Genomic DNA, 14,258 nt, shown 5'->3' with positions numbered 1-14,258 from the left:
CCTTGTCCTCTCTATTCCGTAAGCTATTCCACACCTCCTTCGTTTCAAAATGCTGCAGATTACCATCCGGATCTTTCCATTGTAGCCGATCATGTTCACCAGCTAAAATTTGTGGCGTGTCAATATTTATAAGGACCGGATAGGCCCAATTCTAACTTTATGAGTCCATTAACATAATCTTGCGATTTCTACCAAAATGTTACCAAGTAGCAAACTTAAATAAGTTCATTTTTCCTATGAAAAATACTTGGTAATTTTTATAGTTTTCGACTTTCCGGATTCTTGTTATAGGTCACTTACATATGTGCTCGTTTAAACGTCCAAAATATGTTATTTTAGACTCGACTTTGTAGTAACTTGTTTAGGGTGTCGATATGCCCAAATTGTCGTCATCAAGGGTTATTTATTTCCATTTCGACCATTTTATTTAATTGTCCGATTTAATAGCATTTCTTGGACCATGTAGGAACATGTATGTATATTTATTTTGGTCACCCTATAGGTATCTAATACATAGACATATAGCTCATATTACATGCACTTGACAAGTTTCCAAAAATATATAATTTTTACCAAAAATTATATATACATATATGGTTACACTTTTAACCATTTATTTTTTTTGTAAAAGAGTAAGTTTTAGTCCATAAAACTTATTGAATATTTAAGACTTAAATATTCTCATTAGAGTTTCCAAAATGACGTTTATGACCACTAATCGCGTTTAACATTGTTAATCACCCTTTAATCCCCTCTTTAATCGCGATTAGATTTTTAGAAAAATTCGCCATAGTTTCCCCTAAAACTATGACATTTCCCACGTTATAAAAACGCGTTTAAACAACAATCACAGTCAATTTTCCAAACCAAGTTCCAATGCATCAACTTTGCATGCATGATATCATACATATTAACCCTCATTTCCATAAACTTTGTAAATATATTTTTAACAACTTGTTTATAACAAATAAGCTTCACATTTTTTACTAGATTTTAAAGACATCATTTTTTGTCATATGTTCAAATCAAGTTTCCCACTTTAACCACTTTGATTTCTACACTTTTAAGATGATTATGGTGAAAATCATGGTACTTATTCTTTACAAAAAAAATCATTCATATGTAATAAATCATTTCTAGGTTGTAGTAAAATGCATGGATCATGAGGGTGATGATCTTGTTTAGATTTAAACACCAAAGTGTTTAAATCATCATTTATAATTTTTATTCATACAAGATCACACACTTAAATAACTTTACTTTATCAAAACCAACATCATTATACTAACTAGCTATCACTAATACACAAAATCAACACATAATATTTCATATTTAGTGGATTTATTAAAGTGAGGTTAGCTTTCTTTTCTTTTTCTTTTTTTTTGTTTGATTATACTTTGTTTTCAAGATGATCAACTAGTACTTTCATAAACTACATATAATAAGGAGCTTAAAAATAGTAAAAGATTGGCTTACAAATTTGCACAAGATTAAATGAAGATTAAGAAGATAAGTAAGCTCCAAAGAAAGCCCTAAGAATTCCCCATGCTTACTACACCTTTAAATCACCTTAACATGGATTGTAGAGGCTTAATTTTTGGTTATTTAATAAGTGAAATGGTGGGTTTGGGAAGGGTGTATGTTGCCGTGACTTTAGAGGGAGAGAGAGGAAGTTTCTTTTATTTTTAAACTCTTGAAATGATAATGGAAGGTGGTATGGTTGTTTATGAAAAATTGCAAAAATCCTTTCAAGTCAACAAGTCTTTCAAAGGGCCATGTTTCCATACATCATGAGCTAGTTATAGGTTGAGGGTGTAGGCCCTCATATATGACCGAAATATTTGAGTAGGAATGGCTAGGTATGGCCTTTTGATTTATTTAATCATTTAGCATGTGCATAATTCTCTAAGTTAGATATTTTGGTAATTAAGTGTGATCTTGCATCATAAGCCCATTAATATTGGTTTAGGGTGGTAAGTGAAGTCTAATTCATTTACTAGTTTAGTGGGTATTGGTTTTAGATGGTACAAATACCACTAGTTCGCTTGTCGGTTCGATATCGGGGGATATACGAAAGGTGAAATATAGTTCCCGGAGCTATGGTTTTAAATTACCATCAATGCTATGACATTTACTCAAAGCCTTTACGACGCCAAAATATGGCTAACTAGTTCGCTAAACTAGTGTAAGTTGTATTTTGATACCTTAAATGCTTTCCGTTTAGGCGTCGGCTAGTTAACGGCACTTTCATTTCGTACCGACGAGACTTTGTCGCACTTTGTTATTCCACCATCAAGTGATGCATGAAGTGTTTCCGAGTCCCAAAATAAGCTTAACTAGTTCACTAGAGTTTCCATTTGGTTGCTACAATGACGGAAATATTGCTTACTAGCTCGTCGGTTCGCTAACGGACTAGTTTAGTGCATAGCGATGTAATACCAGAAACTTGTGATTATATGTCACACCCCCAAATTACCACCTAGGGAGTGTCCCTGTTAGGTGTGTGACGACTAGCAATGAGCCACCAATTACATTGAATCACAAGTTTGAAATAAAGTTTCATCATTTAATAATACTGAAATCCCAAACATAAGTTGTTCAAAAGCCATAAGTTCAGCGGAAGCATTAATGTATCATACTGTAAATACTATCCAACAATCTCAATAAATAATTGTCTGATAACTAAGTTCATTAATGTAACCATGACCACTCTCGCCCTCCAGCCAGCAAGTTCCTGTGTTTCCAGTACCTAAGGACCTGCGAGCATGTAACACACTTATCAGACAAAGCTGGCGAGTTCACAGTTTTAGAAAATGTTTGTTACCCGTTGTATGTAAAACAGTTCAATAACCAATGCAAGTAATATTGTTAATATCTCATTTCCAAACACGGACGGCTCACGGACTGCCCTTCCCACGTACTCCTATCTAGTACTGGGCCAGACTGGGTCATTAGTTCACCTCCGTCCTCTACAGGCACGGGGTGAGGGTGCCAAACCTAAGTAGCGCTACTAACTAATACCCGATGAGGGACTTACAAAAGATGATAGGTGAGAATATTAACCAATATACCCGTTTTTACCCAAAGACTTATCCCCCCCATGGGATACCCACTGACTGTCCCCAACCACTGGGACGCATGCTCGAATGTAGTGAACTCACCTTGGAATGCTCGGATTGTTAATTTACTTTGCCTGTTCCATGTCGGTCAACCAAACCCTACCGTGGTTACCAAGAGTAGTCAGTTTCGTATACATACATTCAATTCACGTATTCAACAAGTCACGCGTAACAGTCATCGCCACGTAATACATAACAAGCAATCAGATGTCATGCACGTTTATAAACTCAAGTTCACGTTTCCAATAGTGGTTACCAACAACATCAGTTTTAAAATCATTCAGGTCACGTGTTTGTTCACAGTTGCATCTAAAACAACTACCACAGTTAACATGTAATACCTACCCAGTACTTATACAAGTTCACCTTTCATGTGCTTTCACTTAACAATTAATAACATAGGTATGTTCTATTTATACAACCAAGTCAATCAGTATGGTTACCACGTAACTCCAGTGCCCCATGAACATAACTATCCTTCCTTACATGCATCACCATCGGTTATTTACTGTTATTGATCAAGTACACGACAAAGATCCTCATGGCGAAATTCCATTCTTCGCCTGAGGCAAAAGCGACGAAGAACCCGCTTGTTCCGTCGAATGCTAGACGACGAAGAACCTATTCTTCGTCGTGACGCGGCGAAAGACCACTTTATTCGTCATAAGTCAGCCAACACAAATCAGTTTTTTTTTTTTTTTTTATTTGCCACAACTTAGTTCAACGCAACACACTAGCAGTCCATTACGGTTTCAGTGTTGAAGGAACACTAAGGATGCCAGCAAGTTACTTCTACTCGGTTTATATTTTAATAAGAGTGTTCATGTTTCTAAGTATTAACATATCATCATTAACCTCACAAATATTGATTTGTTAATTCCATACATATATCGATCACATACAAAAGGATATCTAGTGAAACCCAACTTCATACTTATTATATTATTCAGTAAGTCAGCGTTAGTGGGTCTGCACACCGAGCATTACATCACGAATTCACCAAATCATCTAATATTCATATTGCCTTTACTGACAACCTTACCAAATGTCAATACATTGTTTGATTAAATCAAATACATGGCTGCTACTTTTAGTCAAACTTATTCACTTTTAGCCATGCTAAATCACAACATGGCTGCTACTTTTATCAAATACATGGCATTTAACTCCAATGCCATTGGACCTTTAATTATGATGTATCAACAGCCATTGGACCTCACAATTAACATTCCCATAGATCTAATTTGACCGGTCAAAAGCATCACCCATTTTATTTTGCATCATTCAAGTATCATAAAGAACCACCGTTCATGTTGTTCTCACAAAGAATCAGAATTTTATATCATTAACAAGAAGGATCATCATGCACGAACATATCATATATCGGATCATGTGTATCACAGATTCGCTACTCAATTATCATGCCAACAATCTACCATATTCCATAAATCTAGTTATCTTAAGTTACACATACCCACTATATGTTAATAATGCACATCGATACTGATACACATCAAGATCAACGAGTAACAACTTAGCATAAATACAAATTACTAACCACGAATGCTGATCCCTAGCCGTCTGTTCCAGAGAGGGGGGGGGGGGGGGGGTTCGTCCACTGTTGATGCGATTTGGGAGAAGAAGGATAGGGTTTGGGGTTGTGGTTTTTGTAACTGACCAAATGAGTACGTACGTAAAGTCTATAGGGCCACAACTAAATCAGATGGATCAATCAATCAAGTGGGCCGATAATAAAGGTTCATACTTGGGCCGGCCTAAATTAGATGTGCACAAGGAATAATTAACACACCAAAGACTAGTTGGGCTCAGGCTAATTGAGCTCATGAAATCTATTTGGGCCGACATGATATGTGCTTGCAAGGTATGGTCATAAAGCCTAAGATATACACAGCCCGATCCAATTCCACTAAGTTAGTTAATCAGGTTATCATTTAAGTTTAATGGAGTTAAGGTCGCAAGATTACACGTTACTAACCTCAAAAGTTTGGGTTGTCACATCATCCCCAACTTGAAAGAAATTTCGTCCCGAAATTTGACAAGCAAGCACAATGAACAAAGTGAGAAATCAGAATTGCTGCGGATTCTGCTCGGATGCCACATCATCCCCAACTTGAAAGAAATTTCGTCCCGAAATTCACCAGCTTTACCAGGTTTAAACTTGTCGTCAAGGAAAAGTTGAGGATATTTAAGGTTCATCTGATCCTCACGCTCCCATGTGAACTCCGGTCCGTGTCTTGAGTTCCAACGAACTCTCACAACCGGAATACGACTTTGTTTTACGAACTTTGACCTCTCAGTCCATGATCTCAATAGGTTCTTCGACAAACTGCAATTTGTCGTCAATCTTGAGCTCTTGAAACGGCACAATCAGTGTTTCCTCAGGCAACCGCTTCTGTAATCGCGGAACATGGAAGACATTATGAATGTTACCCAGCTCAGCAGGTAACTCAAGTTTGTAGGTTACGTCACTGGTTCTTCCCAGACTGTAGAATGGTCCATCATGAATCAGTTAAGCTCGCCACGCTTCCCAAGCATTCCACACCTTCCCAAGATGAGACTTTCAACATGATACGATCGCCTACAGCGATCTTCCAGCATTTCCCAAGTTTATCAGCTTCCCTGACGGTCACGCGTAGCCGCCAATCGACTCCCGATCCAAACAACCTTCCCAAGAGTTTCGAGTACCAGCCTTGGACCATCCCAAGGTTGGCATTATTGTCTATGTAATGCCTCAACAGAGCCGTCTGGTTACCAAGATGATAACTACCACCGTAGTACTCAACCATAGGTAAGAGTCCTTCGAATTTGCACCTAATCCCGTCACACACATGCTCGCAACATGTTTTCGAAAGCCAGAAGATTTTGTTTCCTCTGATCGTTTACCCAATGGCGATAAAAAATTTTCTGGTCCTAACGTGAGCCAAGGGTGTTGTGAATTGCCTGACATAAATCCTAGATCAAATTCAGAGGTAACAGGAGTTGGCAACTTGTACCTAAAAGCCGCCCCTCTCAGAGGAACATTCACAACTATGAAGACTCGTCAGTTTTCTTGATTGCAAGAATGTGTGCTCGTAATTTGAGTCCATAAATGATCACCCAGGTGATAACGTTTCCTTCTTGACTTGTAAGTAGACTAATGACAAAATCCAGGGTAGTATGTTCTCATATCCATACATGTGCTTCTGGTTGCTAATATCTCACCTTGATTTTCCCACATGTCAAACTTCGTTCCCATGCGTGGCTATGTGGGCCTTCAAGTCCGATCACCCGTACATGGTCTTCAGGTTTTAACACATCCTATCAAAATTCAGATGAATAGGATATCAAGGCCCGTGTGATTTGCCTGCACTAGTTCCCCAAGGTTGTCGTATAGCGAGGTCCTTATTCGTTCCAAGAGGTAGCGAATATCATTCGTTTTGCCAAAAGTTGCTCCTCCATGCCCCGCACGAATCCATCTTGAAATTTCTCTTCCCTTAGTGCTTCGATTTGAACATAGCAAATCTGATCATGTAGACTAGAGTTGATGGTGAGCCGCAAGTTCATACGCATTTAGGTTCCATAGTCAAAATCATTCAAAAGTTCATCCAACATTGACATAACACGTTAGTTCTTCAGAAACAAGGGTACACGGGAGGCCCTTGTGATCGGTCTAAGCAGTGCAGTCGGTACCGTCCAAGTAATGCCTTCCCGTAACTCCAAAGACCGTAATTTCCGTCGTAGGTTGTGGCTGGTGCAATCCTCCTTGTAAATCCACTTCGTAAGCCATCACCTTCTCGTGTTGCATCGGCGTGTAACTAGGACTCTGATTCGAATCCCCACAGTATACCACTAGATCACCCGTACCCTCGGATAAAGACGTTGTCCAGTGCATTATAGTGTTGGCTCTCAAAAGCTGAAAAGGTGTTCTCATGTTTTGTCTCCCACGAATACATAGCACCCTGCTGTGTTAAAGAGGTTTAAGTCGCGCAATCCTTGAAAATGCCATGACGAATCTGGGATAGTCTCTAGCGAAACCGAGAAATGGCTTTATCCCCGAAGGAATCTTTGATGCCAATCAGTCTCCAATGAAATGGACCTTAGGGAGATCCAGGTGTACTCCCACTTCCTTGATTACATGACTAAAAATGTATCTCTCGAATTCAGAAATCAAACTTCACCAGGCTTCGCGTGTAGCAGCTCTAAGACAAGGTACAAATGCCGCCTAGGGTGTTCCTTCCTCCTGGAAATAATTCAAAGCGTCTTCAATAAACATGATCGATTCATGTGATCCATAAAGCTGCTGGTGTGTTGATTAACTCAATTGTCATGGTGTACAAAGTCGCAATGGTCATATTGCATTCGATATGCCATTTTAGGAACATTCTCCTTTTGGTCTTCCGTCAATACATGGTCGAGGCACCAGTTCTTGATTGTCACCTTGCCGAGTTCTGGATAATCAGTACACATACGAAGAGGCTCTATCTTCCCGAATATAGCTGGGACTCCCCGAAGCGAACAAAAACTATGTCCAATAAAACTCCTGTCCAACAGTTCCTGTAGATAGGCCTTGCAACCCTCCTGGTGCAAGACGGTATGCAGCATGAGTAATTAGGGCTGCCCCTGTCGTGAGATCAAACTGAGATTCTGCCTAACAGTGGTGGAAGTAAATCTGTAAGCTCCTCGGGTAGCACACTGAGAGGAATCACGAACAATTGGGGGATCCTCTATCCTATTTTCCTTAGCCTCAACATTAGTAACGGTTGCTAACGTAGCTGGGTGATCCCTCCGTAGACACTTCTGGGCCTTCATAGCTGGTATGGCGCTAACCTTTGCACCACTCTGTTGCTTTAGAACAAATAACGATTCCCCACACAAAATTTTTCTCCTCACAAGGTATGCCTGCGCGATTCCTGAATGACCGATCCACACTAACTACTGCATTGTAACTATCAGGGGTAGTAGAAGGAAGGTCGACGTCAAACACCTGTCCCTCAAGGTCGAGTTTGTTTCCTAGTGAACATATAAGGCTTCAATTGACTTGCATTAGCCGACTCCACAACAGGTTCAGTTTCAAGAAGCATGAGGGTTTAACAGAACAAAGACGAAGCGAATAGCTACCCATCCAAGCTATCGTGTTGCTATTACGCCTGGTATAGTCTATGCCAATGCTAAATGTCCTTCCATGAGCTTTATTTCCAGTGTGGCCTTTGTCACGAGAATTTCCAGTACTGTCGTCGTTCCCTTGGTTGTCGTCACCTTCGTTTCCATACTGTAAGCTACGATCACGAGTACCTTGATGTTGCCGCGACTGTTTCCTCTAATATCGTTGCCTGTAGCGGGGTCCTGCATCTTTCTACCAACAAGGTTCATCTTTTCACATTCCGTGCCACATCCTAAAGCACTACTCATGGTGCGGGCGGTTACACAGTTCGCTCTACAGTCAATCGTCATCGATTTTGCCCCGATTGGTTCGTAAGAGTTGACTCCCATGAGTTGTTGACTAGGATTAAGAATTTGGTTGAAGTCGATGTACTGGTGTTCGTTGCCGGTAGTTAGGTTCGTCCATATACTAGGACCGGTAAGGTACTACGCTCATCCTATTGTCCATCGATCTTACAAATTTAGTAATACACGGTATGTTGCTAGGGTGTTGCAGAAGTGATCGCACTTCGGGGTCCAAGACGTCAATACGTTGAGTTCAAACAAACAAAGATACGTGAGGAAAGTATAGTCCAATCATTTGACGTTGTGCCATCCAACTCAGGGACGTTCGTACTAGCACCATTCTACACAGTTCGCTAGGCGTTCAGATGTGTGATCAGGTGATACTCGATAGCATCGAGATTCGTAAGGATTCAAAAAGGGGTGAAAAGATCATGTTCTAGTAGGGGACAATCACTGCTTTGACTCCTATAGACTGCTGAGTTCTAACATAACATCAATTAACAGAGCGGAATCCCTCTCACACTCGTTAAGCCTCACTGGGACTCACATGCACCCTACATTATTATTATGTGTGCACCCATAATAATAAGGCAATTTGCATGCTTATCTCAGTGCCTCTTAACTCGCGCTAAAAGGTTCCCCCCGAATTCGAGAAATAAAACAGATGACGCCACAACATAGATCATAAAAGTTCAAGAAGAGTCTCACTCTTAAAACACGCAACATGGGTTGGTAACATAGAAGTTCATACTGCAGTGCTAAGTATGCATTCACGCGTAATGTTATTCATAAGCAAACACTAGATATACTATGCAATAGTAAACGAGTACGAACCTTGCAGTCTGGAGCTGAGTGTCATGGTCGATTTCGGTCCTATTCGGTTATAGTCTGGTTTTATGAAAACGTTTTAAAACCAAGTTCACTATAACCAGTGGCTCTGATACCAAACTGTCACACCCCCAAATTACCACCTAGGGAGTGTCCCTGTTAGGTGTGTGACGACTAGCAATGAGCCACCAATTACATTGAATCACAAGTTTGAAATAAAGTTTCATCATTTAATAATACTGAAATCCCAAACATAAGTTGTTCAAAAGCCATAAGTTCAGCGGAAGCATTAATGTATCATACTGTAAATACTATCCAACAATCTCAATAAATAATTGTCTGATAACTAAGTTCATTAATGTAACCATGACCACTCTCGCCCTCCAGCCAGCAAGTTCCTGTGTTTCCAGTACCTAAGGACCTGCGAGCATGTAACACACTTATCAGACAAAGCTGGCGAGTTCACAGTTTTAGAAAATGTTTGTTACCCGTTGTATGTAAAACAGTTCAATAACCAATGCAAGTAATATTGTTAATATCTCATTTCCAAACACGGACGGCTCACGGACTGCCCTTCCCACGTACTCCTATCTAGTACTGGGCCAGACTGGGTCATTAGTTCACCTCCGTCCTCTACAGGCACGGGGTGAGGGTGCCAAACCTAAGTAGCGCTACTAACTAATACCCGATGAGGGACTTACAAAAGATGATAGGTGAGAATATTAACCAATATACCCGTTTTTACCCAAAGACTTATCCCCCCCATGGGATACCCACTGACTGTCCCCAACCACTGGGACGCATGCTCGAATGTAGTGAACTCACCTTGGAATGCTCGGATTGTTAATTTACTTTGCCTGTTCCATGTCGGTCAACCAAACCCTACCGTGGTTACCAAGAGTAGTCAGTTTCGTATACATACATTCAATTCACGTATTCAACAAGTCACGCGTAACAGTCATCGCCACGTAATACATAACAAGCAATCAGATGTCATGCACGTTTATAAACTCAAGTTCACATTTCCAATAGTGGTTACCAACAACATCAGTTTTAAAATCATTCAGGTCACGTGTTTGTTCACAGTTGCATCTAAAACAACTACCACAGTTAAAGAAACCGTGAGAGCTAGGCGATTTTGGCGATTTTGGGGAACCCTAATCAGATCGTTCGTCTCATTCATCCCGATTAAAATTGGTTAGTTTCTACAGATTTCGATTCATTCTTAATCGGTTCTTTAGGTTCAAATCAATTGAAGTCGGCAATTTTCAAGAGTATCGATCTAGGGTTTGTTGTTTGTCGGCGCTGACTTACTGGATTGCAATCGTTCGGCAATTCATCATCAGCGGTGCAGATTATTCTCCTTGGTGGTTGCGATTCAGACTAGGGTTTTCGTGACGGCGCTGTCTTCCTGGCTTGTGACGAATCTGGTTAAGTTTTTGGCAGTCAATATTCAGCAACAATTCAGGCTAGAGAGCCGATAATCGGTCAAAGGATTTAGGGCTGTTATTGTCGGCGCTGATTTCTGGTTTGATAACGATTCAGACTAGGGTTTGCGGCTGATTACTAATCTGATTAGGGTTTATGGATGACCTGAGTGGATCTGGTGGAAATCAACAGGAAGGTTGTGCGACACCGAGGGCAACGTTTGAAGAAATTGCAGCAAGGTTCAACATAATTGATGAATTGGAAAAGAATTCAGTTCCATATGAAGCTGGAAACTTGCGGTCAGCAACTAGGGTTTCTGATTGGGAAGGAATTAAGCAAGCTACTAAGATATATACGCAAAAATTAGAATCCAAGGATGCTGCATTGGTAGGTCATGGGAATTCGCATACTTCAGCGAAGACAGAACCGGTACCATTATCGTTTGCTAAAGTTGTTAACAATACTACGGAGAAGGTGAAGGTAAATTTCAGATCTCTTGTTAGCCCTGTTATGCATGAGGGTTGTGATGTGGTTCTTTCTCGTGAGTCGGTTAGAGCAGTCCAAGTAAAATTAGCAAACACTCTGTATGGGTACTTCCTGGGGGACAGAGTTGCATATCCGGTTGTGGAATATTTCGTGAAGAACCAGTGGAAGAGATATGGATTACAGAAATCAATGATGAATGCTAATGGGTTCTTTTTCTTTCAGTTCGCGGATGAAGCTGGTATGTTGAATGTTCTTAAAGAGGGACCTTGGATTATCCGATCTCAGCCTATGTTTTTGCATGTTTGGTCTCCTACTTCTAAGTTAGAAAAGAAGGAAGTAAAGAAGTTGCAAGTGTGGGTTAAAATCCATGATGTTCCGATTGCTGCGTATACGGAGGATGGATTGAGTATGATTGCTACGGCTATTGGTGAGCCTAAGATGTTGGACTCGTATACTTCATCCATGTGCACGGAAAATTGGGGAAGGAGTAGTTACGCGAGAGCGTTAGTAGAAATTTCAGCTGAAAATGGGTTTAAGGAGGAGATAGTTATTGCAGTTCCAGAGTTGGAAGGGGAAGGCTTTTGTAAAGTGATTTTGTCGGTAGAATATGAATGGAGTCCTCTTAGGTGTGCTCATTGTAAGGTGTTTGGTCATTCTGATGATTTTTGCCCGAGACAGCCTAGGAGGGCTCCTAAGGAGCCGGTTACTGGTCAGAACAAACAAGGGGGAAGTAGTTCCCGAAATCAAATGAAGCAGCCGGTTGTAGACAAAGAGGGTTTTACGGATGTGGAGCGCAAAAAAGCAGCTAGGAAATCAGGTTTTCATGTGAATAAGCCGAAGCAAAAATTTGAATATCGTCCGATTGGTTCCAAGCCGAGTGGTGGGGCTTCTACCTCGGGTCCGACATCGAGTGTCAAGACGCACAACCCGTTTGATGTTCTTTCGGATAGGGGTAAGAATGTGGGTAAAAATGGTGAATTTCAAGATGAGGAGGAGGTTGAAGAAGTATATAATGAAACTAATGCATTTATGACATCGGGTACTCATCCTTCTTCTTCGAAAGCAGGGGCAAGCACCTCTTCTACCAGGTTCTCTAATGGATAGGCTGTCTGCTTTTCGTCTAAAGGGGCTGCTGTTTTGTGGCTTCTTTATTTTCGATGATGGTGGCTGAGGATTATGTTATGGTTTTGCATTTTTGTCTACTAGATATCGTGTCATGATGTATAGTAGACTAGGTTATGGGGTGTTTTAGGTCGTTGGTTTTGGTTTTTGATTTGTTTTACATATATGGGGCATGTCCTATATATGAACTAGTGTGGAACTCATCCTCACTACTTGTACTTATTTGCGGTTGCATTTTAATAGAATCACCGGGGTAACCCTTTACCCAAAAAAAAAAAAAAACAACTACCACAGTTAACATGTAATACCTACCCAGTACTTATACAAGTTCACCTTTCATGTGCTTTCACTTAACAATTAATAACATAGGTATGTTCTATTTATACAACCAAGTCAATCAGTATGGTTACCACGTAACTCCAGTGCCCCATGAACATAACTATCCTTCCTTACATGCATCACCATCGGTTATTTACTGTTATTGATCAAGTACACGACAAAGATCCTCATGGCGAAATTCCATTCTTCGCCTGAGGCAAAAGCGACGAAGAACCCGCTTGTTCCGTCGAATGCTAGACGACGAAGAACCTATTCTTCGTCGTGACGCGGCGAAAGACCACTTTATTCGTCATAAGTCAGCCAACACAAAACAGTTTTTTTTTTTTTATTTGCCACAACTTAGTTCAACGCAACACACTAGCAGTCCATTACGGTTTCAGTGTTGAAGGAACACTAAGGATGCCAGCAAGTTACTTCTACTCGGTTTATATTTTAATAAGAGTGTTCATGTTTCTAAGTATTAACATATCATCATTAACCTCACAAATATTGATTTGTTAATTCCATACATATATCGATCACATACAAAAGGATATCTAGTGAAACCCAACTTCATACTTATTATATTATTCAGTAAGTCAGCGTTAGTGGGTCTGCACACCGAGCATTACATCACGAATTCACCAAATCATCTAATATTCATATTGCCTTTACTGACAACCTTACCAAATGTCAATACATTGTTTGATTAAATCAAATACATGGCTGCTACTTTTAGTCAAACTTATTCACTTTTAGCCATGCTAAATCACAACATGGCTGCTACTTTTATCAAATACATGGCATTTAACTCCAATGCCATTGGACCTTTAATTATGATGTATCAACAGCCATTGGACCTCACAATTAACATTCCCATAGATCTAATTTGACCGGTCAAAAGCATCACCCATTTTATTTTGCATCATTCAAGTATCATAAAGAACCACCGTTCATGTTGTTCTCACAAAGAATCAGAATTTTATATCATTAACAAGAAGGATCATCATGCACGAACATATCATATATCGGATCATGTGTATCACAGATTCGCTACTCAATTATCATGCCAACAATCTACCATATTCCATAAATCTAGTTATCTTAAGTTACACATACCCACTATATGTTAATAATGCACATCGATACTGATACACATCAAGATCAACGAGTAACAACTTAGCATAAATACAAATTACTAACCACGAATGCTGATCCCTAGCCGTCTGTTCCAGAGAGGGGGGGGGGTTCGTCCACTGTTGATGCGATTTGGGAGAAGAAGGATAGGGTTTGGGGTTGTGGTTTTTGTAACTGACCAAATGAGTACGTACGTAAAGTCTATAGGGCCACAACTAAATCAGATGGATCAATCAATCAAGTGGGCCGATAATAAAGGTTCATACTTGGGCCGGCCTAAATTAGATGTGCACAAGGAATAATTAACACACCAAAGACTAGTTGGGCTCAGGCTAATCGAGCTCATGAAATCTATTTGGGCCGACATGATATGTG

The 14,258-nt window shown here is 40.2% G+C and overlaps 2 long non-coding RNA genes across 2 annotated transcripts; both read right to left on the bottom strand.

Annotated features, from left to right (window-relative positions):
* Positions 1–2,602: 2,602 nt before the first annotated feature.
* On the bottom strand, positions 2,603–4,762 carry LOC118486617. The gene is made up of 3 exons (XR_004879238.1): positions 4,678–4,762; positions 3,162–3,218; positions 2,603–2,757 (listed from the first exon to the last, which is right to left on the bottom strand). It is a non-coding gene; the product is annotated as an uncharacterized LOC118486617 (long non-coding RNA).
* Positions 4,763–9,658: 4,896 nt separating this feature from the next.
* Positions 9,659–14,002, bottom strand: LOC118486616. The gene is made up of 3 exons (XR_004879237.1): positions 13,950–14,002; positions 10,218–10,274; positions 9,659–9,813 (listed from the first exon to the last, which is right to left on the bottom strand). It is a non-coding gene; the product is annotated as an uncharacterized LOC118486616 (long non-coding RNA).
* Between the last annotated feature and the right edge of the window lie 256 nt (positions 14,003–14,258).

This window comes from Helianthus annuus, chromosome 14 (assembly GCF_002127325.2).
Source record: "Helianthus annuus cultivar XRQ/B chromosome 14, HanXRQr2.0-SUNRISE, whole genome shotgun sequence".
Taxonomy (NCBI): domain Eukaryota; kingdom Viridiplantae; phylum Streptophyta; class Magnoliopsida; order Asterales; family Asteraceae; genus Helianthus; species Helianthus annuus.
This window is presented reverse-complemented; position numbering and strand designations above follow the sequence as displayed.